At 44.9% G+C, this 27,154-nt stretch overlaps 1 long non-coding RNA gene across 1 annotated transcript; it reads right to left on the reverse strand.

The window, feature by feature from the left end:
* Positions 1 to 1,684: 1,684 nt before the first annotated feature.
* Positions 1,685 to 27,154, reverse strand: LOC141069670 (uncharacterized). Its single transcript, XR_012226629.1, has 3 exons — positions 27,061 to 27,154; positions 10,669 to 10,788; positions 1,685 to 1,880 (listed from the first exon to the last, which is right to left on the reverse strand). It is a non-coding gene; the product is annotated as an uncharacterized lncRNA (long non-coding RNA).

Below are 27,154 nucleotides of genomic sequence, written 5' to 3' on the forward strand. Positions count from 1 at the left end.
ACTGTTTCAGCGCTATCTCGCGACACCTTTGCCACCATCGAGGACTCTTCCAACCTCCCTCCATCTGGGAGCTACGAACTGATAAGTTTACACGTTTTATTTGTTGACTCTATTCTCTGCAAAGTGTTTATCGCACATTGTCTGTGTACCGTGTACTGTTTTACCGTTGTTAACCCCCGCACTCCCTGCGAGGAACATAAACTGCTACTCTTATTCTTGCATAAAACACCTGTTACCTCTTGCTTTGCCTCCTGCTCATCACTGCATCCCGCGTTCCTGCTTGCACATAACACATTCACTCAGATATGGTCCCTTCATTCTTCTCTCGGCTCCGGTCACTCGATACTTCACTCAGGTCTGGTCACTTGGTCTTCCCTCAGATATAGTCACCAGATCCTTTGTTTGGTTTGGGTTCCGGTCTGATCACTCAGTTCCCCACTTGGATCTGGTCACCTGATTCTTCACTCTCTTGTCGCCCTGTTTTTCTGTTGGATCTGGTTATTTCATCCTTCTCTTAGTTTGTATTCCAGTCTGATGACTCGGTTCCCCACTCGAATCTGGTCACTCGATATCGTAGCTATAAGCCAATCTCGCTGCACCGCAAGTTTAGGCACTGGCTCCTCCCCTTAACTTCCCTCCTAGGTCTTTTATAATTACTAACTCTACCATAGCTATTACCTGACCTAGTATCTCCTCCAACCTCTTCCCTCCAGGGGACATGCACTTCTCTCTTCAGTTCCTGCCCATGTATTTCTCTCTGCTTTCCGTTTTCCTGTCATCTTTGGCCAGCATATGGTGGTGTTTGCTTGCAAGCAATCTGTTAGGCATTAACTGTGTGAGTCTTTTTACTTGTCCATCTGCTTACAAGAGCTTGAACAGCCCATTTTGAAACTTCAGTATGCTTTAGACCTTACTGATGCTGTATCACAGCCTTGTGTGCTGTTGCTTTGCCCAGTCTTGTCATAATGTATGACTGGTAACATGAAACTGTCTTCCACAACCTCAGTAGCACAGTGTGGCTGTTACTCACCCAGATTTAAGCCCTTCACACAGCTGTTTCTGCTTCAGTCAATAACTGTACTTCAACCTACATATGAAAGTGATGATCATTATCATCTCTTTGGTATAATTGATTACTCATACTCCTGACTATACTACAGCTAATTTGTGTAAGTGTACCTACAAGCATTGATACTGTTTTGAAGGCAAAGAGCGGTCACATCAAATATTGATTTGATTTAAATTTCTCTTTTGTTCATTCACTTTGCATTTTTTCAATTGATTAAAAGAAAATATTGACATTTCAATTTTTGAAAGCATTCCTATTTTGCAGCGCTTTTTTCTACACCTGTCTGTAAGCTCTGTGCGGGCCAATTAAAAGGATTTTCCCATGAACAAAGTTCATTTTAATTAATACAATAGATCTCGGAATAATAATAAATTCCACAATTGGATGTGTTTAAAAAATTGTTCCTATGCTGAGGAGGATAGGCTGTATTTGTATACACAATGTCATGATGATGTGTGGTTATTCTGTATGACAAGTCTCACTGTGTTTGATGAATTTTTCATACACCTACTAAAACTAGGTTAAGTAAAACACGCCATTCCCAACACAAGTTCATGTTTTATTATGTCAGACTAGTTAACAATAGGTTATATGCATATGACATAGATGGCACAGTTTCAGCAGGGTGTGGACGACACATAGCAGGATTATAATTATGACTTAAGAACAATAGAAGCAATTGGTTTATTGTTTATAGGAATCTTATTCACAGCCAGTGTATGTATGCATATAGCAAAATGCAAATATTACTTGCGACAGGTTCTTGTGACCGAACGTCACCAAACCAGGTGCATCAGCTGAGTGTCCAAACCTAAAACATAACGTTCATTAAAATATATAATAAAGTATAGAAATATTATCCCTGGGAATAATAAGAAACATGACTTTTAATGATAACATTTATAAAATTAAAAAAATCATAATGATAAAATAATTGTGGGGGAAGGAGGGAAGTGAGGAATGTGGGGGGTGGTAAGGACATCTGGCTACATGTTTAAAGCTCAATGTTCTTAGGACTAAGATTCTGGAGCTCGAAACATGTAGTCCTGACTAAGAGCCTTGAGCGCAAAACGTGTACACAGATGTTCACTCACTCCTCACTTCCCTCCTTCTTCCCCACAATTATTTTATCATTATGATTTTTTCATTTTAAATGTTATCATTAAAAGTCATGTTTTAATCTTAACATAAAGCAGATGGTGGAATCCCCTTTTTTCTCTTTGACTTTGCTGCCCAGCTGCCAGTTGGAGTCCGTGCCCCGCACCCTACTATGGAGGCTATATTCACACACATGGTGAGCTGAAAATATCCCTTCCCCCTTTTCCCCTTTTTTATTTCAATAACAAGAAACTACCCTCACATATTTTCATTATTCAGAACATAGCTCTGATTAGCAGTATATCTGCAGCTTACACCGGTGATGTGATGCCGAGAACAATGATTTATGTTCTGCCATAAACAATCCAATCACCTGATGAATAAGCAGCATTTTGCTCGTTTGCTGGACAATTGCCAACATGTTTATATATACGATTTTGTACAAAAGAGAAAAAGGACCCGTTGAAGCGCAAGTGCGTGAAACGGCCATTGTCCACTCTCTGTACGTTCCTCCCGTGCCAATGCCTTTTAATTAGTAAAGAATTTTCACGACAGAATGATGGAACACACATACATGCAAGTATATGTACATGGCACACACTTAAACGCACATATACTGTATATGGCAGACACATAAAAACATGCACATGGCACACACATATACACTCACTGGCCACTTTATTAGGTACACCTGTCCAACTGTGTGTTAAGACTTAATTTCTAATCAGCCAATCACATGGCGGCAACTCAGTGCATTTAGGCATGTAGACATGGTCAAGACAATCTCCTGCAGTTCAAACCGAGCATCAGTATGGGGAAGAAAGGTGATTTGAGTGCCTTTGAACGTGGCAAGATTGTTGGTGCCAGAAGGGCTGGTCTGAGTATTTCAGAAACTGCTGATCTACTGGGATTTTCACGCACAACCATCTCTAGGGTTTACAGAGAATGGTCCGAAAAAGAAAAAAAATCCAGTGAGCGGCAGTTCTGTGGCCGGAAATGCCTTGTTGATGCCAGAGGTCAGAGGAGAATGGGCATACTGGTTCGAGCTGATAGAAAGGCAACAGTGACTCAAATTGCCACCCGTTACAACCAAGGTAGGCAGAAGAGCATCTCTGAACGCACAGTGCGTCGAACTTTGAGGCAGATGGGCTACAGCAGCAGAAGACCACACTGGGTACCACTCCTCTCAGCTAAGAACAGGCATCTGATGGCTACTTTCAGCAGGATAATGCGCCATGTCATAAAGCTCGAATCATCTCAGATTGGTTTCTTGAACATGACAATGAGTTCACTGTACTCAAATGGCCTCCTCAGTCACCAGATCTCAATCCAATAGAGCATCTTTGGGATGTGGTGGAACGGGAGATTCGCATCAGGGATGTGCAGCCGACAAATCTGCGCCAACTGTGTGATGCCATCATGTCAATATGGTCCAAAATCTCTGAGGAATGCTTCCAGCACCTTGTTGAATCTCTGCCACGAAGAATTGAGGCAGTTCTGAAGGCAAAAGGGGGTCCAACCCGTTACTAGCATGGTGCACACTTGTACACACACATGTACATGGGACACACATATACACACACACATGTACATGGCACACACTTATACATACACATGTACATGGCACACACTTGTACACACGCATGTACATGGCACACACTTATACACACACACATGGCACACACTTATACACACACACATATATTCATGGCACACACTTATACACACGCATGTACATGGCACACATTAAGGCTGCTTTCACATTTGTGTCTATTTGAACAGCATTTTATCCCCAGCAATCTGAATGTATCATGTTTCAATATCTTTAACATGGTGTATGCAGGGGCATGCGTTTGCATCAGTTCGCATGCGTCAGCATGCGCATGTGTTGTTTTTCGGTATGCGGCGAGGTCTGGCGAACGCAACATGTTGGATTTTTGGAAGCGCCAAAAATCCATCAAATATGCACAGTCATGCGCATGCGGATCAGTGCGTCAAATAAACGCATTACTGTCTATGGGAACGCATGCATACGCAAGGACATGCGTACGCACATGCGTTCTATACGTATGCTTTTTTTAATGAGTTGGTCCAGGAAGTGATTCATCAACCTGATAATTGAGAGCTCTATAAAAGGAAGTGTAGACACAGCAAGGCCATAACTCCTTGGACTCTGGACAATACCACAACACTGGCTATGCAAGTATGGAACCTTAGAAAATGTCATCCTCCCTCACTGGTGTTTGTACTTTGTATTAAAAAAAAATTCTGTTTACTTTTAGACGTGTCGACTGACAAGTTTAATTTTTCTTCTGTTCTTTTCTGTAGTGTTTCACTTGACTGCTACCTGCTCTTCAAAATGTCCTCAAGTGAAGACCAGACTTCTTCCCAGGGTAGACCCGACAAAGATTATGTAATCACATTTGCTATACTGATTGGTATGTATTGACTGGCAATACTCCACATGTGTTAAATCATGTAATTTCTTTACAGGTACCTGGCAGTGATGAAGAGCAGGAGCAGTCCAGTGGAGAGAAATCTTCCCAGGGTCGTTGGGCTCATATGTCTCAGGAGGAAAGACGGGGTGTAAGTATTCCTTTCATCAGAGTTGTAATACAAATTTTTTCAGTTTTACTTAAAATTCTTTTTTCCTATTTTATCTATAGGTTTCACAGTGGGAAGAAGCCACACTTGATATAGACAATGAACAACTAATCCACCTTGTGCAAGAGCGAGTACCGTTGAGGGACACCCGTGACTGTCAGCACTCCGATAATGTGGTGATTTGACGGCTCTGGGAAGAAGTGGCAACATCGCTGCTGCCTGGTTGGGACCGTGCCACGTCACGTGCCAGAACCAATTTTGGTAAGTATTGCAATGTGGTTTGAAACAGCAGTGAACCTGTGAATGGATGTGCATTGTTTTCTAATTATTATTTTTTTTTCCCCCTTCACAGTGAAGAGAATCAAAATCCGTTGGCGCTCGATGGAGGACCACTTCAACCAAGACATGAGAGAGGAGGTTCAGGTTCGAAGTGGTTCTGCTGCAAGGTTCCGCAAATACAAGAACCACCGGAACATTGCCTTTCTGAGGCCTGCGCTTGCTCAGCGAACGTAAGTATAGAATTTTTTTTTCCTTTTTACTAATGTTTAATGTTTTTCCACACACAGAACCTGGAGCAGCACAACACAACCTTGATTTTTGCACTAATTTATTTCTCTTTTCCACACAGAACCTGGTGCAGCACCGCACAACCCGGATCATCCTCGGTTGAAGCGGCCCCTCATCTACCAGCCACTGAACAGATGCAGTCTCAGTCATCCACCAGCGTTGGAGCAACCTTGCAGGCTTCACAGGTTGGGGAAGAGGCAGCTGGTCCATCAGGTTTTCCCCTCTCCCAGCCCTCTGCCTCTGGTTTTGCAGGGTCTTCTCGTCAGCGGCAGAGGGCCTGGGAGAGGTCAGGCATGCCCGAGTTTCTGCAATTAAGCTCGGTCTTCTAGGATGGGATTAGGTTGATTGCTGACAGAGTGAAGAGTTGGTTCAAGGAAGTCAACAATCACCTTGACCGCCTGGAAGCCGACCTTAATAGATCGGGACGACATTTTTTTTCTGCAATTGAGCGAAGCGTGTCGGAAAACCTTACTTCTCAACTCCAGCTGTCTGTCATATTCCGCAGCACTTTACATTATAGAGGGGACTTCTACAGACAATAGACATTACAGCATAGCATAGCAATAAACACAGATCAAAACAGATACCAATAGGAATGAGGTCCCTGCTCTCAAGCTTACAATCTATAAGGGAAAAGGGGAGACACGAAAGGTGCATGGTAACAATTGATTTTATTGTTTTTATTGTTTACACATGCTTTCACAACCTCATCAATAGTGTCAATTTTTACATTAATGGATGTGCACAAAATGTGCCATTTCAATACCAGCAATCCAAAGGCACACTCCACGATTCTTCGTGCCCTTGTCAGTCTGTTTTTGAAAAAATTTTTTGTGTGATTTAAGTTACGACTTGAGTGTGGTTTAATGAGGTTGGCACACATTTGGAACGCCTTATCACCAACAACAACAAAAGGCATTGGCGGTCCATCAGTGTTGGGCAGAGGTCGTGGCGGCAGAAAATTAAAATCATTCCCATACAGACGTTGGCCCATGTCTGAGTTTTTGAACGTCTGCAAGTCATTGCCTCATCCAAATAAGCCAATGTCCAAGGCAACGAATCTACAATTGGCATCCGCAATAGCCATTAGAACAATGGAAATTTTTTTTTATAATTGAAGCACTCTGTTCCACTTCCAGATGGTTTCATAATCCTAATATGTTTGCCGTCCACAGCCCCCACACAGTTAAGAAAATTGCACATTTCCTGGAATTTGGAAGCATTTTCAATCCATAGTTCACTTGTGGGTTGGGGAGGAATTCTTGCCGCAGAATGCCAACTAAAGCACGACAAGTGTGTACAATAATCCCTGAAAGGGTGGATACTCCAATCTGGAATTGGAAATGTAACGAGGACAATGTCTCTCCAGTAGCCAGGAATCTGCGGAAAAGAAAATGAAAAATAAAAATAAGTATACTGCTTAGGGTTAGGGATAGGGTTAGGGATAGGGTAGGGTTAGGGTTATTTGTGACAGGAGTTTCTATTTCAACACTATGTACCTCAGGGTGACCAAGAGACGTTCCTCAGCAGGAATTGCTCGACAGAGCTGTGTGTCCTGCCTGGCAATAGATCCTTGGACGCGTAAGTCATGGAAGATCTGTTGCGACATCCTCGTGTAGTAAAAAAACTTCTCCTGGTTTTGCTGCAGCTCTGTGTACAAAGAGTGGTAGGCTCCACGGCTCTCTTGGCGTTCAAGATTCTCAGTCTCTCTCTTCTTCGGTGTTCTTGACAAGCAAAAGCAAAGGCAGCAGCCAACTTCAATTGTAAATTCAGATCTTCTAGGAAGCTGTCCAGGTCAAGATCCATCTTGCAGCTAGATACAGCAGCCAAAGACAAGGATTTCCTCAGTGCAGTGTATCTATATATATAGAAATCCCATGAGACACACTTACTGGGTGTCTGATGTCAAGGAAAAGCTACTGGAAAAAATTGGAAATTTCTAACGCATGCGCATAAAAAATGCAAACGCATGCAAAAAACGCATACATGCATGTAAACGCTGTGTTTTTTGCCACGCGTAAGATGATGCGGATAAAAAACCACTGCGTTAACATGCGTTTGCATGCGTTTGAGAATGCGGATGATACGCTGCGGAATCAAGCGCAAATGTGAACCTAGCCTTATAGATTCTTTGGAGTAAATTCATGGACTTCAGTGCGCTGCTAGACAAATTCACTTATCCAGGTTATGAGAAAATTAACCGTTTATTTCCCAACGCGTTTCAAAGTGTATACCACTTCTTCATCAGGGGATGACATATATATCATATATATGTCATCCCCTGATGAAGAAGTGGTATACACTTTGAAATGCGTTGGGAAATAAACGGTTAATCTTTCTCATAACCTGGATAAGTGAATTTGTCTAGCAGCGCACTGAAGTCCATGAATTTACTCCAAAGAATCTGAAGTTTTACGGTCACAGAGTTGACCTTTGGACGTGCAGCAAACTGACTACGGATCTTATATGCCTGAACCTCTCCTGGAAAGGGTGAGTAGATTCTAATTTATTCTTCCAACAATAACCCGGATAAGACCCTATTGCGCTTTTTGTTCCTTTAGTTTGATTGCATCAACCTAGCCTTATACACACACATACATGGGCCACACATAAAAACATGCACATGGCACACACATATACATACATGGCACAAGCTTATACACACACGTACATGGCACACACTTATACACACGCATGTAAATGGCACTGACTTATACACCCACATATTATTATTATTATTTATTATTATAGCGCCATTTATTCCATGGCGCTTTACATGTGAGGAGGGGTGTACATAATACATACAAGTACAGTAATCTTAAACAATACAAGTCACGACTGGTACAGGATGAGAGAGGACCTGCCCGCGGGGGCTCACAATCTACAACGGGATGGGTGAGGATACAGTAGGCGAGGGTAGAGCTGGTCGTGCAGCGGTTTGGTGGATCGGTGGTTACTGCAGGTTGTAGGCTTGTTGGAAGAGGTAGGTCTTCAAGTTCTTTTTGAAGGTTTCCATTGTAGGCGAGAGTCTGATATGTTGTGGTAGAGAGTTCCACAGTAGAGGGGATGTGCGGGAGAAATCTTGTATGCGATTGTGGGAAGAGGAGATAAGAGGGGAGTACAGAAGGAGATCTTGTGAGGATCGGAGGTTTCGTGCAGGTAAGTACCGGGAGACTAGGTCACAGATGTATGGAGGACTCAGGTTGTGGATGGCTTTGTATGTCATGGTTAGGGTTTTAAACTGGAGTCATTGGGTAATGGGGAGCCAGTGCAGGGATTTACAGAGGGTAGAGGCTGGGGAATAGCGGGGGGATAGGTGGATTAGTCGGGCAGCAGAGTTAAGAATAGATTGGAGGGGTGTGAGAGTGTTAGAGGGGAGGCCACAGAGCAGGAGGTTGCAGTAGTCAAGGCAGGAGATGATTAGGGCATGGACTAGGGTTTTTGCAGATTCTTGGTTGAGGAATATACGGATCCGTGAAATACTTTTGAGTTGAAGTCGGCAGGAAGTGGAAAGGGCTTGGATATGTGGTTTGAAAGAGAGATCAGTGTCAAGGATAACCCCGAGGCAGCGAGCTTGTGGGACTGGAGAGAGTGGGCAGCCGTTTACTTTAATGGATAGGTCGGTTGGGGGGGGTCACGTGAGATGGGCGAAAGATGATTAATTCTGTTTTGTCCATATTAAGTTTTAGAAATCTAGCGGAGAAGGATGAAATAGCAGACAGACATTGAGGGATTCTGTTTAGTAGGGAGGTGATATCTGGTTCAGAGATGTATATCTGTGTGTCATCAGCATAGAGGTGATACTGAAAGTCATGAGATTCTATGAGCTGTCCGAGGCCTAAGGTGTAAACGGAAAAGAGCAGGGGCCTTAGGACTGAACCTTGCGGGATTCCGACGGATAGGGGGCGCAGTGAGGAGGTGGTGTGTGAATGGGAGACGCTGGTGTGACGCAATCCAAGATAGGGCCAAGTCTGTGATACCAAGAGATGAGAGGGTCTGTAGTAATAGGGAATGGTCCACTGTGTCAAAGGCAGAGGACAGGTCCAGGAGGAGGAGGACAGAGTAGTGTCGCTTGGCCTTGGCGGCTTGTAGGTCATTGGTGACCTTAGTTAGGGCAGTTTCAGTGGAGTGGTGTGGCCGGAAGCCGGATTGCAAATGGTCAAGGAGGGAGCAAGAAGAGATGTGGGAGGATAATTCAAGATGGACGTGTTGTTCCAGTAGTTTTGAGGCATAGGGAAGAAGTGATATAGGGTGATAGCTAGATACAGAGGATGGGTCAAGAGAGGGCTTTTTGAGGATAGGTGTGATTGAGGCATGTTTAAAGCTTGAGGGGAAAAAAACAGTTGTTAGTGATAGGTTGAAGAGATGGGTTAGGGTTGGGATGAAGACTGTGGTGAGGTTTGGGATGAAGTGGGATGGGATCGTGTCAAGTGCACAGGTAGTGAGATGTGATCTTGAGAGTATAGTGGAGAGTCGATCTTCTGTAATGGTGGAGAAGTTGGTTTTGGGGGAGGAGGGCAGGGCAGGTAGGAGGAAGGGCACTGGGGTTGTTGACCAAAACTGTCTCTGATGTTATCAATCTTCTCCTTGAAAAATAAGGCAAAGTCTTCAGCTGAGATAAGTGGAGAGGGCATACATGGCAGACACATAAATACATGTACATGGCACACACACATACATACATGTCACACACTTATACACACACGTACACAGCACACACTTAAACACATATATATGGCACCCATATGCTGCACAACAAATGATCATTTGATATATGTGATTCATATAAACACATGCACATAGCTCACAGACACCACACACACCTCAGATACACACACTGCTTTATGCTGGAGGGAATGAGATGCTCCACACTATGAGTTGCAGCTTCTTCCGCTCCCACCAGACACCTCCATGCCCACCCCTGTGCTGTGACTGCCGACAAGAGCAGGAGGAGCTGACAGCAGGTCAGGAACCATTTTCCCCAGGAGCATCACACACAGTGGGTGCTGCACTACTAATCTCACAGCTCAGGTTGGTAGGTGCTGGGTCTCTAGCTCTCCCTTCCCCACCAAGGCTCCGTGCAGGAGGACAGGCGCACTGGCCAATAAGTACATGGCCTGTGGTAACATCACAGTCACATGGCAGGTCACATGATCGTGATGTCACTACAGGTCCCTCAGTCAGTATCTACATCGGAAGCTTCACTGATTATCAGTGGAGCTTCTGCTGTAGACGCTGGGGGCCCCCAAGGGGGTGGGGTCCCTAGGCAGCTGCCTAGTCTGCCTTGCCCTAACACTGGCCCTGATGGTTATTGTACAAATATATCTTACCTGTGGATAAAGAGAAATTGTCCTGTGATCCAGTGGCTGGATGTTCTAAAGGACACAAATGTCCCAAAAGGATGGGAGATTTTGCTTGATGAAATTCTCTCTGCACAAGTGATAACAATCCTGAAAAGAAGGAAGAATTGGAAGCATTTAAAGAGACCAGGATGGATGAACACAGAACTTAATCACTTATTAAAAAGGAAAAAAGAAATTTATATCAAATGGAAAGAGGAGGCATATCTAAAGAAGAATATAGTGCTGTTTGCAGGGCATGCAGGGGGTTAGAAGAGACAATGAAAAAGGCGTAGTGGTCAAAAATGATGTTGGGAAGGCCGAACTATTTCCTATTTTGCATCTGTGTTCTCTAACAAAAGAAATTGTAACATCAACTGATCTTCACAGTGCCATCAAAGGAATAAAAGAATCCACACTATCTTCAAACCACATATTCAAGCCCTTTCCACTTCCTGCTGACTTCAACTCAAAAATATTTCCCGGAGCCGTACATTCCTCAACCTAGAATCTGCAAAAACTTTAGTGCATGCCCTCATCATCTCCCTAATGACTACTGCAACCTCCTGCTCTGTGGCCTCCCCTCTAACACTCTCGCAACCCGCCAATCTATTCTATACTCTGCTGCCCAACTAATCCACCTGTCCCTCCGCTATTTCCCTGCCTCTCCTCAATGTTAATCCCTTCACTGGCTCCCCATTACCCAAAGACTCCAGTTCAAATCCCTAACCATGGCATTCAAAGCCATCCACAACCTGTCTCCTCCATACAGCTATCACCTCGTCACCCAGTACTTACCTGCATGCAACCTCCGATCCTCACAAGATCTCCTTCTCTATTCCCCTCTTATCTCCCCTTCCCACAATCGCAAACAAGATTTCTCCTGCCCATCCCCCCTACTCTGGAACTCTACCCCAACATATCAGACTTGCCTACCATGGAAACCTTCAAAAAGAACCTGATGACCTACCACTTCTGACAAGCCTATAACCTGCAGTAACCACCGATCCACCAAACCGCTGCACGACCAGCTCTGCCCTCACCTATAGTATCCTCACCAATCCCTTGTAGATTGTGAGCCCTCATATACAGGGTCCTCTCTCCTCCTGCACCAGTCGTGACTTGTATTAACATAGTAACATAGTTTTGAAGGCTGAAGGAAGACCTTATGTCCATTTAGTTCAGCCTATTTTTAGTGCAGCTGTTCTGCATTGTTGATCCTGGGGAAGGAAAAAAAACCCACAGAGTAGAAGCCAATTTTCTCCATAGGGAAAAAAATTCCTTCCCCCAAGCTGGGTCAACCATCTACCTATAATATTATGTTATTCGTAACCTTCTATACTGTTACTCACAATACTCAGTATTGTTTAAGATTATTGTACTTGTCGTTGGTGGAATGGCTTTTATACTATTTTTGATCAAAAGCAGTATTACTAAGAACTCTGTATTATTTAAATGCACTTTTGCTTTTTACTTATTTAGTTACAGCAGGGTTTTTGCTAATTTTGTCTAGACAGTGTAGGACTGCCCGGATTAGAGTCACCTTATCGACGGTGTGATGGCTTTTATGCTATTTTTTTTTATCAAAAACAGTATTGCTAAGAACTCTGTAGCATTTAAATGCACTTTTGCTTTTTAATTATTTAGTTACAGCAGGGTTTTTGCTAATTTTGTCTCTTGTAAGTTTTGTATGCTTTATGGCCAATGTGAACATGCTTTTATGTGCTGCATGTGTACCAACTCAAACCAAGCTTAATTTTTGTGTTTTTCTTTGTATTTTTGCATTCTGTGCAAGCCGGGGTGTGGCCTCCCTCTCCTGAGCTGGAAATTGTAGTAAAGGCTCCCCTTGACTGGTGTCCACTGGTTCGGACCCCGTCCTTTTGTCTGCCCTTATTCACACACTGAGGTCAACTTTGACATATGGTAAGGTTTTTAATATTAGATAGTGTAGGACCGCCCCAATCAGAGTCACCTTGTGGACAGTGGGACGGCTTTTATGCTATTTTTGATCAAAAACAGTATTACTAAGAACTCTGTATAATTTAAATGCACGTTTGCTTTTTACTTATTTAGTTACAGCAAGGTTTTTGCTAATTTTGTCTCTTGTTGGTTTTGTATGCTTTATGGCCAATGTGAACATGCGTCTATGTGCTGCATGTGTACCAATTCAAACCAAGATCAATTTTTGTGTTTTTTCTTTGTATTTTTGCATTCTGTGCAAGCCAGGGTGTGGCCTCCCTCTCCTGTGCTGGAAATTGTATTGAAAGGCTTCCCCTTATTGGTTTCCACTGGTTGGGACCCAGTCCTTTTGTCTGTCCTTATTCACACACTGTGGTCAACTTTGACAAATGGTAAGGTTTTTAATATTAGACAGTGTAGGACCTCACCGATCAGAGTCACCTTGTCGACGGTGGGATGGCTTTTATGCTATTTTTGATCAAAAACAGTATTACTAAGAACTCTATTATTTAAATGCACTTTTGCTTTTTACTTATTTAGTTACATCAGGGTTTTTGCTAATTTTGTCTATTGTAGGTTGTTTTTTATTATGTACACTCCTCCTCACATGTAAAGCACCATGGAATAAATGGCACTATAATTAAAGTTAATTATTATAATATCCATAAACAGAGAGATGGTGAGGGAACACTTAGCTAATTTAAATTAATTTAAATCTCTTGGTCCAGATTAATTACATCCTAGAGTACTGAATGAGTTAGCAGAGGAAATTTCAGTACCACCAGCCAGAATCTTTCAAAAATCCTGGAAAACAGGAGAAGTCCCAGAAGATTGAAGAAGGGCAAATGTCCCCATCTTCAAAAAAGGAAAGAAAATGGAGCCAGGAAATTACAGGCCAGTGAGCCTTACTTCTATACCAGGAAAGATCTTTGAACAACTTATTAAACAACATGTATGTAAGTACTTGGATAAGAATACAGTAATTAAACATAACCAACATGGATTTATAGCAAACAAGTCATGCCAGACTAATCTAATTTCCTTCTATGATGGAATCACTGACTGGGGAAAAGTGATAGGTATAGTATATCTCAAATTCATAAAAGCATTTGATCAATTATTTCATACTATCCTTATTGAAAAAATGAACAAGTATGGGATTGACAAGGCTATGTTTAGGTGGATTCATAACTGGCTCAGTGATCGTACTCAGCGAGTGGTAATAAATGGTTGCACATCCAATTGGAAGACTGTTGTAAGTGGGGTACCACAAGGCTCTGTCCTAGCACCAGTGTTGTTCAACATTTTCAGAGATAAGGAAACTGAATATAAACTAATCAAATTTGCTGACGATGCAAAGCTAGGAGTGATATCTAGCACTAGAGAAGACAGAGAAAGGATTCAGAAGGATCTAGATAAGCTTGAACAATGGGCAGCGACTAATAGAATAGTATGTAATAAGGACAAATGCAAGATTCTACATCTGGGAAATAAAAACGAAAATTACATCTACAGAATGAGAGGAATAGAACTAAGCAACAGCGGTGTGAAAAAAGACTTGAATACACTAATAGATCACATGCAGCACCTGAGTCAACAGTGTGATGCAGCAGCAAAAAAAGGCAAGCACAGTTTTAGGATGTATTAAGACAAGCATAGACTCTAGATTACGTGAAGTAATCATCCCCCTGTACTCCTCCTTGGTCAAGTCTCATTTGGAATACTGTGTCCAGTTCTGGGCACCATATTTTAAAAAATACATTGAAAATCTGGAGCAAGTTAAGAGAAGCGCTACGAGGATGGTGAGCGGACTGCAAAATGTGTCCTACGAGGAAAGATTAAAGGATCTAGGAATGTTTAGTTTGCAGAAAAAGAAGGCTAGAGGAGACTTAATAGCTGTCTACAAATAACTGAAGTTTAGAACCCTTATTATCATTTGCACATGGAAACAAGAGAAGCAATGGAATGAAACTGAAGGGGAGAAGATGCAAATTAGATATTAGAAAAAAACTTTGACCGTGAGGGTGACCAATGAGTGGAACAGGCTGCCACGAGAGGTGGTGAGTTCTCTTTCAATGGAAGTCTTCAAACAGAGGCTGGACAGACATCTATCTAAGATAGTTTAGTGAATCCTGCATTGAGCAGGGGGTTAGACCCTTGAGGTTCCTTCCAACTCTAACATTCTATGACTCCATGATGGAGGCCATATACTGTAATCACTTTATGCGGACAAATGACAAATTCCAATAACAGAGGAAAAGGTCTGCTTGGCCAAACAATAGGAGGCGTAATAGAGTTTTTGTAAGACTCTGTAGCAGGTGAAAGGCTAAAAGGAATCCTATTGTGGCATCCCACAAAGTGGCCATCTCCATAGGATACTGGATGTATAGTGTGCTCCATACAAATACTATGATTTCTGTGTAAACTGTATGTTGTAATATATTGTGAGACTTCCTAACAGGCAACACTCTCAGGGGCTTGTTTACATGATTCAGATCTGCTTGTTATGTAGCAGTTTTGGAAAGAGCTGGAACAAGCCTCCCTGGCAGTCAGCCTATGACTGCAGCTGAAAAGAGTGGCAGGAGAAAGAAGTCAGTAGAGGACGGCATATTGCAACAGATGTTCTCCCCACCAACTGCTGAGTCTAGAATGGACCAATAAAAAAGGAGGGGAGCTGATAGCCTTTGGATTGAAAGGATTCCTAATGCACCTCCATGAGGGAAAAACCACCTCAGAGAAGCACATCTCTGTCATAATTAAGAAATATTGAGTGAGGATTACCCGAGGGACAGCCTGAGAATGAGTAAATTGAATTGATAAGACAAGTATCCCATAGAGATCTGCCTGTCAGCATGTATGGGTCAACCTTCAACTTTGAGTGTAAATTTGACCACCAATTACCTACTACTTGCATATAGTCACTTACCCCTTATCATTAGTAAAGAGACTGTTCTTATCAAGATAACAGTTAACACTGATTTTTCAAGATTGGAGATTAGCTACACAAACAACTAGTGATGAGCGAATTTATTTGGAAAATGATTGCCAAACATAAATTCGGCACAAATATGGCACATTCGAATACGTGATCGGAAACATGAGCAAAATTTTATAAAATCGGTAACATTCGGTAAAAAGTGCGGGAAAATATTTGTGTTGCACTAAAGTTTTTTGAGTACTTTGGCTAGGATAGTGGTAGTGTATGATGAGCGTGGGGGACGTGTTTGATGAGGGGAAGGGGTGGGGAGAGCCCAGAGCAGCAGCATGCTTGTAAACTTTATTTTTTCTAACGCCCCCGTCACACACAGCGAGATCGCTGCTGAGTCACATCCCCCCCATACATCCAACTAATCCTCACCCCTATCTTTTTCACACTAAGAGAAACTACCGCTATCCCTTACACTTAAAACCTGTGCCACTGACCCCTTCCCTCCAGCACCCTCTCTCTGGAGCACTTTGGAATGCTCGCTCTATATGCAACAAGCTCCACGTGATCCACAACCTCTTTACCTTCTGCAACCTTTCTTTCCTGGCCCTCACTGAGACCTGGCTGACACCCCCTGACACGGCCTCCCTGGCCGCACTGAGTTATGGCGGCCTCTACTTTACCCACACTCCTCGCCCTGGCAACAGACATGGTAGAGGAGTGGGTTGCCTCCTTTCTAAAAAAACTGCTCCTTCAACCCTATCTAACCCCCACCCTCCCTTATCCTCCCTTCTTTCGAGGTTCACTCTGTCCATATTTACTCTCCCTCTAATCTCCATATGGCTGTCATATACTGACCACCGGGCTCAGCCACTGCCTTTATCGACCAATTCTCCACCTGGCTCTTTCACTTTCTCTCTGCCAGGGGCGTATCTAGGGGGGGCAGCCGGGGCAGTTGCCCCGGGCGCAGCCGGCAGGGGGGCGCAGTCCGGGCCGCCTAATGCAGTGGTCCGCAGTGTCCTCCCTGGCGGCTGCGTTCTGCTGCCCCCCCTGGCCTGAGAATCGGCGGTTCTCTGTGTCAGCTGTCAAGCTGACAGCTGGTGCAGATAAGGTGCGCGTGCCAGCTCCCAGGTAGCAATTGTACTGGCGTCTGTATAGATGCCAGTACAATTGCAGCTCTGACCACCGGGCCAGAGCGACGTCTGCAGCGTGACATGTCATGTGATCACGCTGCTGACGTCACTCCCCTGCGCCCAGAGTGAACGCTCAGCGCTGGTGGTAAGTGTGCTCCAATGTGGAGCTGAAGAAACCACCGAAGATGGGGGGTGTTAATGTATGGGGATGGGGGTTAATGTGTAGTGGGGTTAAAGAGTGGGGATGAGGTTAATGTGTGGGGGATAATGAGTGGGGATGGGGTTAATGTGTGGGGGTTAATGAGTGGGGATGGGGTTATTGTGTGGGGGTTAATGAGTGGGGATGGGGGTTAATGTGTGGGGATGGGGGTTAATGTGTGGGGGGTTAAAGAGGGGATGGGGTTAATGTGGGGATGGGGATTAATGTGTGGGGGGGTTAAAGAGTGGGGATGGGGTTAATGTGTGGGGGTTAATGAGTGGGGATGGGGTTAATGTGTGGGGGGTTAATGAGTGGGGATGGGGTTAATGTGTGGGGGTTAATGAGTGGGGATGGGGGTTAATGTGTGGGGATGGGGGTTAATGTGTGGGGGGGTTAAAGAGGGGATGGGGTTAATGTGGGGATGGGGATTAATGTGTGGGGGGGTTAAAGAGTGGGGATGGGGTTAATGTGTGGGGGTTAATGAGTGGGGATGGGGTTAATGTGTGGGGATTAATGTGTGGGGATGGGGGTTAATGAGTGGGGGGTTAATGAGTGGGGATGGGGTTAATGTGTAGTGGGGTTAATAAGTGGGGATGGGGGTTACTGTGTGGGGGGGTTAAAGAGTGGGGATGGGGTTAATGTGGGGATGGGGGTCAATGTGTGGCAGGTTAATGAGTGGGGATGGGGGTTATTGAGCGGGGATGGAATTAATTTGTGGAGGGTTAATGAGTGGGGATGGAATTAATGTGTGGGGGGTTAATGAGTGGGGATGGGGGTTAATGTGTGGGGGATTTGGAGTGGGGGTTACATAATGTGTTGGGGGATTTGGGAGTATGGATGGGGGGTTAATGAGTGGGGATGGAATTACTGAGTGGGGATGGGGTTATTTGGGGGGGTTAATGAGTAGGGATGGGGTTAATATGTGGGGGATTTGGAGTGGGGGGTACATAATGTGTGGGGGGATTTGGGAGTGGGGATGGGGGTTATTTAATGTGTGGGGGATTTGGAGTGAGGATGGGGGTTAATGAGTGGGGATGGGGTTAATGTGTGGGGGATTTGGGAGTGGGGATGGGGGGTTATTTAATGTGTGGGGGGATTTGGGAGTGGGGATGGAGGTTATTTAATGTGTGTGAGGGATTTGGAGTGTGGATGGGGGTTACTTAATGTGTGTGAGGGATTTGGAGTGGGGATGGGGGGGTATTTAATGTGTGTGGTGTGAGGGATTTGGAGTGTGGATTGGGGGTTACTTAATGTGTGTGAGGGATTTGGAGTGTGGATGGGGGGGTATTTAATGTGTGTGGGGAGATTTGAGGACACAGAGTATGTATGAGGAAACAGTATGGGGCTTGGGTGCAGACAGTATGGGGAGCGAACGGGTTAATGTATGTGGACACAGTATGGGGAGTCGGGTATGTGTGAGCAGACAGTATAGAGAGTGAGGGGGTAAATATATGAGGAGACAGTATGGTGAACAGAGGGATGTTAGAGGAGGGAGGGGAATAGTGTAAGGCGACAGTATATTATTTAGGAGCATTATAATGATACTTCTGTCTTTAAGGGCATCGTGTAGAGATTTGCTGCAGAAGACCGGAGAAGATGGAAGTCTGCAGAGGCCGCTGTGGATGAGAAAACTCATCATGGGGTCTGGACAAGAAGAAGAAAAGGAGAATGACTCCAGAGACGTCATCTATAAGGTACTTGGATGTAAATGTTATTTGTGCTACTGACTAATTCTCATGTTTTTATTTGTTAGGAGCATTAAAGTGGCTGTCCAGGTTTGCGCAGACTTCTGAATTCTCACAGTGCACACTGAACGCTGTCAGGATTCTCTCGTGCCGGTAATTTACATACATGTGGTCACAGCGAGGCCGGGCACGTCTAGTCGGAATGTGGCCAGAAGTATATAAATCACATACTTGTGCTGACATGACTGTACATCGGCAAGGGAGAATCCTAAAAGTGTGCAGTGCATTAGCTGTGAGAATTCAGAAGCCTGCAATGTCAGGATTCAGCTCTGCAGGTTCCAGTAGCCAGCACACGGACACTTCACTCATATGCGATTTTCATACTTGACAACGAGCTTCTCTTCCTGCTTTCAGTTTTTTACTGAACATTGAGAGCATTAGGGAGAGCAGCTCGTGGGTACATGGCTAAGGGTGCAAGTCGCATATGTACTTGGTGTGGGGGGGGGCGCCGAACCAAATTCTTGCCCCGGGTGCCAGGAAGCCTAGATACGCCTCTGCTCTCTGCTGACATCCCCACCATCATCATAGGGGCCTTCAACATCCCCACTGACACCCACCAACCAGCAGCCTCCAAACTCCTGTCACTTACCTCATCCTTTGGATTTACTCAGTGGTCCTCCACAGCCACCCACACAGATGGACATACATTAGACCTCATCTTCACCCGCCTCTGTTCCCTCTCAAATCTCACAACCTCTCCCCCCAATCTGACCACCATCTACTCACCTTCTCATCCTTGTCCTCCTCACCTGCCCCCCATGTCCAGCCACTAGCACATCCTCGCAGAAACCTTGCAAACCTAGACATCCACAGACTCTCTTCTACCTCTGTCCTCCATATCTTCACTCCACAACACGGACAGTGCCACCGCTTTCTACAACACCACCCTCACATCAGCCATAGACTCAGTCGCTCCTCTCATGCATGGCAAAGTGCGGCAAACCAATAGGCAACCCTGGCACAACAACCTCACCAAAAAACTTCGACAAGCATCCAGGGTCGCGGAGCAGCGTTGGAAGAAAACACGCCTGCCAGACAACTTCACTACTTTCAAACAAGCTACACTTGCCTTTAAATCAGCCCTCACCTCTGCTAAACAGACCTATTTCACAAACCTTGTATCTTCATTATCCCACAACCCAAAACTGTTCAGCACATTCAAGTCTCTCCTCCGCCCACCACTGCCACCTCCAACTCCCCTCATCTCTGCTGAGGACTTTGCCACCTACTTCAAAAACATGATTGACCAAACAAGGCAAACCTTTACAGTTCCACCACCCCAACCACTCCACATACTAGACCTCTGCCCTTCCCTAATAATCTCCCTCTCCAACATCACTGAAAGAGAGCTTGCTTATCTCCTTTCCAAATCACGCCTCACCACCTGTGCACTTGACCCCATCCCTTCCCACCTGCTCCCCAACCACACTAACATAATCATTCCAGCCCTAACCCATCTCCTCAACCTATCCCTAACTTCTGGTACCTTCCCCTCTGCCTTCAAACACGCCACCATAACACCCATCCTCAAAAAATCAAACCTTGACCGAACTGCTATGCCCAGCTATCGCCCCATATCACTGCTCCCGTTTGCTTCCAAACTCCTTGAACAGCATGTCCATGCTCAACTTTCCTCCCACCTCTCATCTAACTCCCTCCTTGACTTCCTGCAATCTGGCTTCCACCCCCACCACTCCACTGAAACTGCCCTGACCAAAATTACTAATGACTTACTCACAGCCAAAGCTAACAGACAGTTCTCCATCCTCCTTCTTCTTGACCTGTCCTCTGCCTTTGACACAGTTGAGCACTGCCTACTGCTACAGATTATTTCTTCCCTTGGCATCAAAGACCTTGCCCTGTCCTGGATTTCCTCATACCTTTCTGACCGCACATTCAGCGTTTCCCACTCCCACACTACCTCCTCATCCCGCCCCCTCTCTGTTGAAGTCCCCCATGGCTCTGTCCTGGGGCCCCTACTTTTTTCCATCTATACTCTTGGCCTAGGACAACTCATAAAGTCCCATGGCTTCAAGTACCACCTGTATGCAGATGACTCTCAGATCTACCTCTCTGGCCCAGATGTCACCTCTCTGCTATCCAGAATCCCGGAGTGTCTATCAGCCATATCCTCCTTTTTCACCTCTCACTTCCTAAAACTCAACGCAGACAAAACTTAACTCATTATCTTTCCTCCATCTCATGTATCTTCCCTACCCGACCTATCTATTATGGTAAACGGCATCACGCTCTCTCCTGCACCTGAAATCCGCTGCCTCAGAGTAACTCTCGACTCTGCCCAGTCCTTCAAACCACACGTCCAATCTCTTGCCACCTCCTGTCGCCTCCAACTCAAAAATATTTCCAGAATCCGTCCCTTCCCCAGTCCTCAATCTACTAAAACTCTTGTACATGCCCTCATCATCTCCCGCCTTGACTACTGCAACACTCTCCTCTGTGGCCTCCCTGCTAACGCTCTTGCACCACTCCAGTCTGTCCTCAATTCTGCTGCCCGACTAACCCACCTCTCTCCTTGCTACTCCCCTGTCTCCCCCCTCTGCAAATCCCTCCATTGGCTCTTAATTCCCCAACGAATACAGTTCAAACTACTAACACTGACCTACAAAGCCATCCACAACCTTTCCCCTCCGTATATCTCTGAACTAATCTCCCAACATCTTCCCTCACGTAATCTTCGATCCTCCCAAAACCTCCTACTCTCCTCCACAATTATTCGTTCCTCACACAACCGCCTCCAAGATTTCTCCCAAATATCCCCTATCCTCTGGAATGCCATGCCTCAACACGTCCGATTATCCACCACCCTCGGATCCTTCAAACGGAACCTGAAAACCCATCTTTTCAGGAAAGCTTACAGCCTGCAATGACCATTCTCCCGCCTCACCACCGCCTGAGCTGCCGCCTCATCACCACCAGAGCTGCTGCACCCTCGACCTTTTGTGTCTTCCTCACTATCCTGTAGAATGTAAGTCCGCAAGGACAGGGTCCTCTCCCCTCTGTACCAGTCTGTCATCGTAAATTTGTATACTGCTAACGATATCTATAACTTTGTATGTAACCCCCCTTCTCATGTACAGCACCATGGAATTAATGGCGCTATATAAATAAATAATAATAATAATTAAAAAGAAGGCACATACAGTGAACAAGTCGGTAAGACAGTGTTCACACCACCAAGAGACTGGAATACAGAGAAAAACAGTTCAACAAACGTGAAAAAATACTCTGCTGTAAAAAAATTCCAACAATGAACAGCAAGTGCTAGTAAAAAGATGATAACAAAACAGGGTATTTAGTTGATATGTTTTTTGCAAAAAATGTATGCTAAGCCGCTCTACCAACGCCAAGGTATACCCCTCAGAGCAGTTCTATCCAATGTATTTAAAACCTGACCATGTGAACAGTACCTATATGAGCAGGGTTCAGAGAGGTAATCTCTGATGTGGGCATGCTGTGTGAGACGGCTTTATATGTGCATGGCCCACATGGGAGGGGTGGAAACCTCCCAAAGACTTGCAAAAGCAAGAAACTAATGGAATAAAAACGTTTTTACATTTTTTGCAAAAAAAATATCAGCTAAATACCCTGTTCTGTTATCATCTTTTTACTAGCACTTGCTGTTCATTGTTGGAATTTTTTTACAGCAGAGTATTTTTTCACATTTGTTGTACTGTGTTTCTCTGTGTTCCAGTCTCTTGGTGGTGTGAACACTGTCTTACCGACTTGTTCACTGTATGTGCATGGCCCATGCATTCGTTTTTATTCCATTGGTTTCTTGCTTTTGCAAGTCTTTGGGAGGTTTCCACCCCTCCCATGTGGGCCATGCACATATAAAGCCGTCTCACACAGCATGCCCACATCAGACATTAACTCTCTGAACCCTGCTCATATAGCTACTGTTCACATGGTCAGGTTTTAAATACATTGGATAGGACCGCTCTGAGGGGTATACCTTGGCATTGGTAGAGCGGGTTAACGTACATTTTTTGCAAAAAAACTATCAACTAAATTCCCTGTTTTGTATCATCTTTTTACTAGCACTTGCTGTTCATTGTTGGAATTTTTTTACAGCAGAGTATTTTTTCACGTTTGTTGTACTGTGTTTCTCTGTGTTCCAGTCTACTAACGTACCGTATATACTCATGTATAAGCCGACCCGAGTATAAGCCGACCCCCCCCAATTTTGCCACAAAAAACAGGGAAAACTTATTGACTCGAGTATAAGCCGAGGGTGGGAAATGCAACATGCTCCATATTACCCCATATAATGCTGCACAAAGGTTATTGGTGGCCCATAACATGCTCCATATTAATATATATGCCCCATATAATGCTGCACAAAGGTTATTGGTGGCCCATAACATGCTCCATATATGCCCCATATAATAATGATGCTGCTGCTGCAATTTAAAAAAAAAAATGACTTACTCACCTCTCCTTATGGCATCCTTATGGCATGGCTGGCTCACCCTCCCCCAGTGCTACTCACCCTCCTGGTGTCTGCATATCTGGCTCTGCAACATCTCAGTCCTGGCGTCTGTATCTCCCTTCCTGTCTTCCTCCTGTGTGGTCACATGGTACCGCTCATTAAAGTAATTAATATGCGGCTCCACCCCTATGAGAGTGGAGACACGTCCATATTCATGACTTTAATGAGCGGTACCATGCGACCGCACAGGAAGAAGACAGGAAGGGAGATACAGACGCTGGGACTGAGATGTAGCAGAGCTGGATATGCAGACACCAGGAGGGTGAGTAGCACTGGGGGAGGGTGAGCCAGCCATGCCATAAGGATGCACTTGGACTGTACTGTGCTGTTAGGGCAGGAATAGGAGGAAGATGACTTTCAGGGCGAGGAATGTAATAACATAGAGGATGATGAGGTGGTAGGTCCCAGTTGGTGTGAACACAGAGGCATGCAGTAGAGTAGATAATCTGAGTTGGAAGATGAGGAAGTTATGTTGCGCCATTCTGCGCAGACACATAGTGATGCAGCCATGCCGAGCAATGCATCCTCAGCCACAACTGTGGCTGTGACCAGCAGCATATGCAGGTCTGCAGCTCATAGCGGCGGCAAGGGTTGCCTAACCAGGGTCTTTTTTAACACCGCAAAGGATGAGCCAACTCACGTTATCTGCCAACTTTGAAAAAAAAAACTGAATAGAGGGAAAAAGTGCAACAATTTAACTACTACATGTACATGCATGAACCTTCACATGCGCAATCAACATGCATTACTCTGGGAATCCCACTGTGCTAAAATGCGGACCAGCAAACTTCAACAACCATCAGCTGCCCCATCAATCGCATCCGCTGCTTCTTTCTCCTCCTCTGTTACCATGCCAAGCATTGTGATGCAGATCTCCGACCAAAGTACCCGCTCCAGTCAGGCTGAGTGAGAGCCTATTAGCTGTAACGGAAGTGGACATGCCTGCTGTTTTTGACAGAACTCAGAGAAAGAGCACACCACAACTTTATCAATCCATCGTATCATCCCTTCTCTGTTATTCATGGTTGGCGAGAGTGGAAGGAGGAAAGAAGCATCAGTGTTACCGAGCCACCAACATAGCATGGGCTTGGACCTCATGGAAGAGCCCGACATATGAGTGCCTTCTTGCTGTACTATCTGCAACATGATCCCTGTATAGTTATGATTCAAAATCATGCTGACCACTGGTTTGCCACTCTTTTAAATCCACGTTATAAATCAAAATTTTTCCAGATGCTTCACGCCCTGGAAAGGAACCCGCAAATGCTGGAGTATCGAAACACGCTTGTACACAACCTTAAGAGAGGTTTTCCCCAAGACAGCAGTGAGGCACACAGTGTGCATCGCAGCTCTAGACTTCCAACCTCTGGCACGTTAATTGGTCAACTCCAAAACATTAGCAGCAGCATCAGTAGTGTAAGTGGCAGAAGCAATTTCTGTGAGTCATTAGGCACATTTTTTTAGAGTCCAAGTATGATACATGGTGAACAAAGGAGAGGATGGTGCAGGAGTATCTAGAAATCGATATGAATACCATCAGGAAGGGATTGGACCCTCTCACATTTTGGTCTTCTTAGGCTTTGGAGGTTTGATCACGCCTGGCAGCCAGCGTTCTTTCAGAACATGTCTTCAGGGCTGCTGGTGGTGTCCTGAAGGATAAACACAGCCGGATGTCCCCTGAAAGTGTGGACTACCTAACTTATATCAATATGAACATGTCATGGATCTTCAAGGACTTTAGCACCCCAATCACAGACTGTATAGACTAGGTGGTGTTGAAGTTTTTAGTGTGCTGCATTTATCTCACGTAATGGCAGTCTTTGATATCTTTAGTGTGGCTTCTGTGCCTGCTGTTGCTGCTGCTGCAGATGTTAACACTAATTTTTGGAAATGTGAAGAGTCATAGTTGGTCTCCAACTGCTGGGATGGCTGTAGTGATGTGTCGGTCCCTATTATACTATTTCTATTATCGTGAAATTGATGCCATTTCGGTAGTGTCAGGCCCTAATTTTTTTAAATTTGAAGACTCCTGATTGGGTCTCTATCTACTGGGTTGACTGTAGTGGAAGACGTGTCGGTCCCTATTATAATATTTCAACTCTTGTGAAATTGATGCCAATGTGTTAGTGTCTGCCACTAATTTTTGGAAATGTGCACACTTCTGGTTGGGTGTCCATCTGCTTGGTTGGCTTTCTTGGAAAAGATGTCGCTCCCCATTGTACTCTTTCTACTGTTATGAAACTTTTGCTAATTTGTTGGTGTCTGAAACTAATTGTTTGAAATGTGAACTCTCCTGGTTAGGTGTTCATCTGTTGGTTTAGCTGTCATGGAAGAGATGTCACTCCCCATTATACTATTTCTACTTTGGTGAAATTGATGCCACTTTATTGGTGTCTGCCAATAATTTTTAGAAATGTATACACTCCTGGTTGGGTGTCTATCTGCTGGGTTAGCTGTAATGGCAGACGTGTTGGTCCCTGTTATACTATCTCTACTCTTGTGAAATTGATGTCAGTTTGTTGGTGTCTGCCACTGATTTTTGGAAATATGTAGACTCCTGGTTGGGTCTCCTTCATGTGTGTTGCCTTTAGCAGTGGACCTCCAAGACCGGCAAGTCTCCAGCACCTTTGATTCAGCTACCCGTGTTACTATCCTTACATTTTTCCGACAATAGTAGTCTACGGAACTGATGTTTATGCCACCTGAGTGTGGTTGAACAGAAATGCAGATTGAGCTGTTGCATGTGGTATCAGGGCTCCCAGGGATAAATCGGCGAATATTGCAAAATCTGCAATCGTAATCCGAACCAAACATTGAAATATTCGCTCATCTCTACAAACAACTACCACCACCATCATAGTCTACTTAAAGTGGCAGCTATTCTGCAAATCATCATTTGTCACATTACACTGCGCAGATTTGGGATTCGTTATCAGCCCTGTGTATGGATACCCATCACGAACTGTCCGTTACGCACATGGCGTCACAACAAACTATTTACCACTATTACATTTTTTAAAATTATTTTTATTTGGGGACTTTGTGTGTGTGTAATTGGGGAGGAAGACAAGACTTATTGTGTGAGAAAGCTTGGACACCGTGACGCAGATTAGGCTGGTTTCACATTAGCGCTTTTTAAGCGCACGCACGGCCAGGGGTAGCTCCGCCCCCGAGCCGGCTCTCTGCCCGGCGTGCCCGCCCCTTGCTTGTAGCACCGCCTCCTAGCGCACAGCGGCGCCTGCGATCGGCGCACCCTATCTTTAGCATAGGGTGCGCAGATCGTGCGCAGGCCGTGCGCTAGTTGCGCTTTGACCTGCGCTGCGCACTTTTGACAGTGCGCCGTGCGCGCCAAAATCCGAAAAGTTTGATTTTGGCGCGCACCGTCAAAAGTGCGCAGCACAGGTCAAAGCGCAACTAGCGCACGGCCTGCGCACGATCTGCGCACCCTATGCTAAAGATAGGGTGCGCCGATCGCAGGCGCCGCTGTGCGCTAGGAGGCGGCGCTACAAGCAAGGGGCGGGCACGCCGGGCAGAGAGCCGGCTCAGGGGCGGAGCTACCCCCGGCCGTTCGTGCGCTTAAAAAGCGCTAATGTGAAACCAGCCTTACAGACCGCCAGGAGCGCAAACCTCCCCCCCTCCGCTGTACACCACATGAGGTTACTGCATTATGGGTATGCAAAGCTTTACATTAATTTTAGATTGCTAGTTTAGGAAAGGTGGCATATAACAATAACAACCTAAAAACCTCAGGTTTTCCATCCTACAATCAAAGAAAATATAAGTGATTGAAACATCATGCATTTCAGTTGGAATACTCATTAATCATATATGCTGCGTTAAAATCAATTCACATGCTGAGCACACGTGACAATGCAAAGCCATTACACAATGTTGTCTTCTAACTGTCTGACCTGGTTATCTGCTCATTCTGTTCTCTATATGGACTTGTATTCTTGTTTTATTACAGCAATTTGTAGAAGTCCCAATGATCTACTTTGAAAATCC

This window comes from Dendrobates tinctorius, unplaced genomic scaffold (assembly GCF_039654945.1).
Source record: "Dendrobates tinctorius isolate UK_male_01 unplaced genomic scaffold, ASM3965494v1 ptg000270l, whole genome shotgun sequence".
NCBI lineage: Eukaryota > Metazoa > Chordata > Amphibia > Anura > Dendrobatidae > Dendrobates > Dendrobates tinctorius.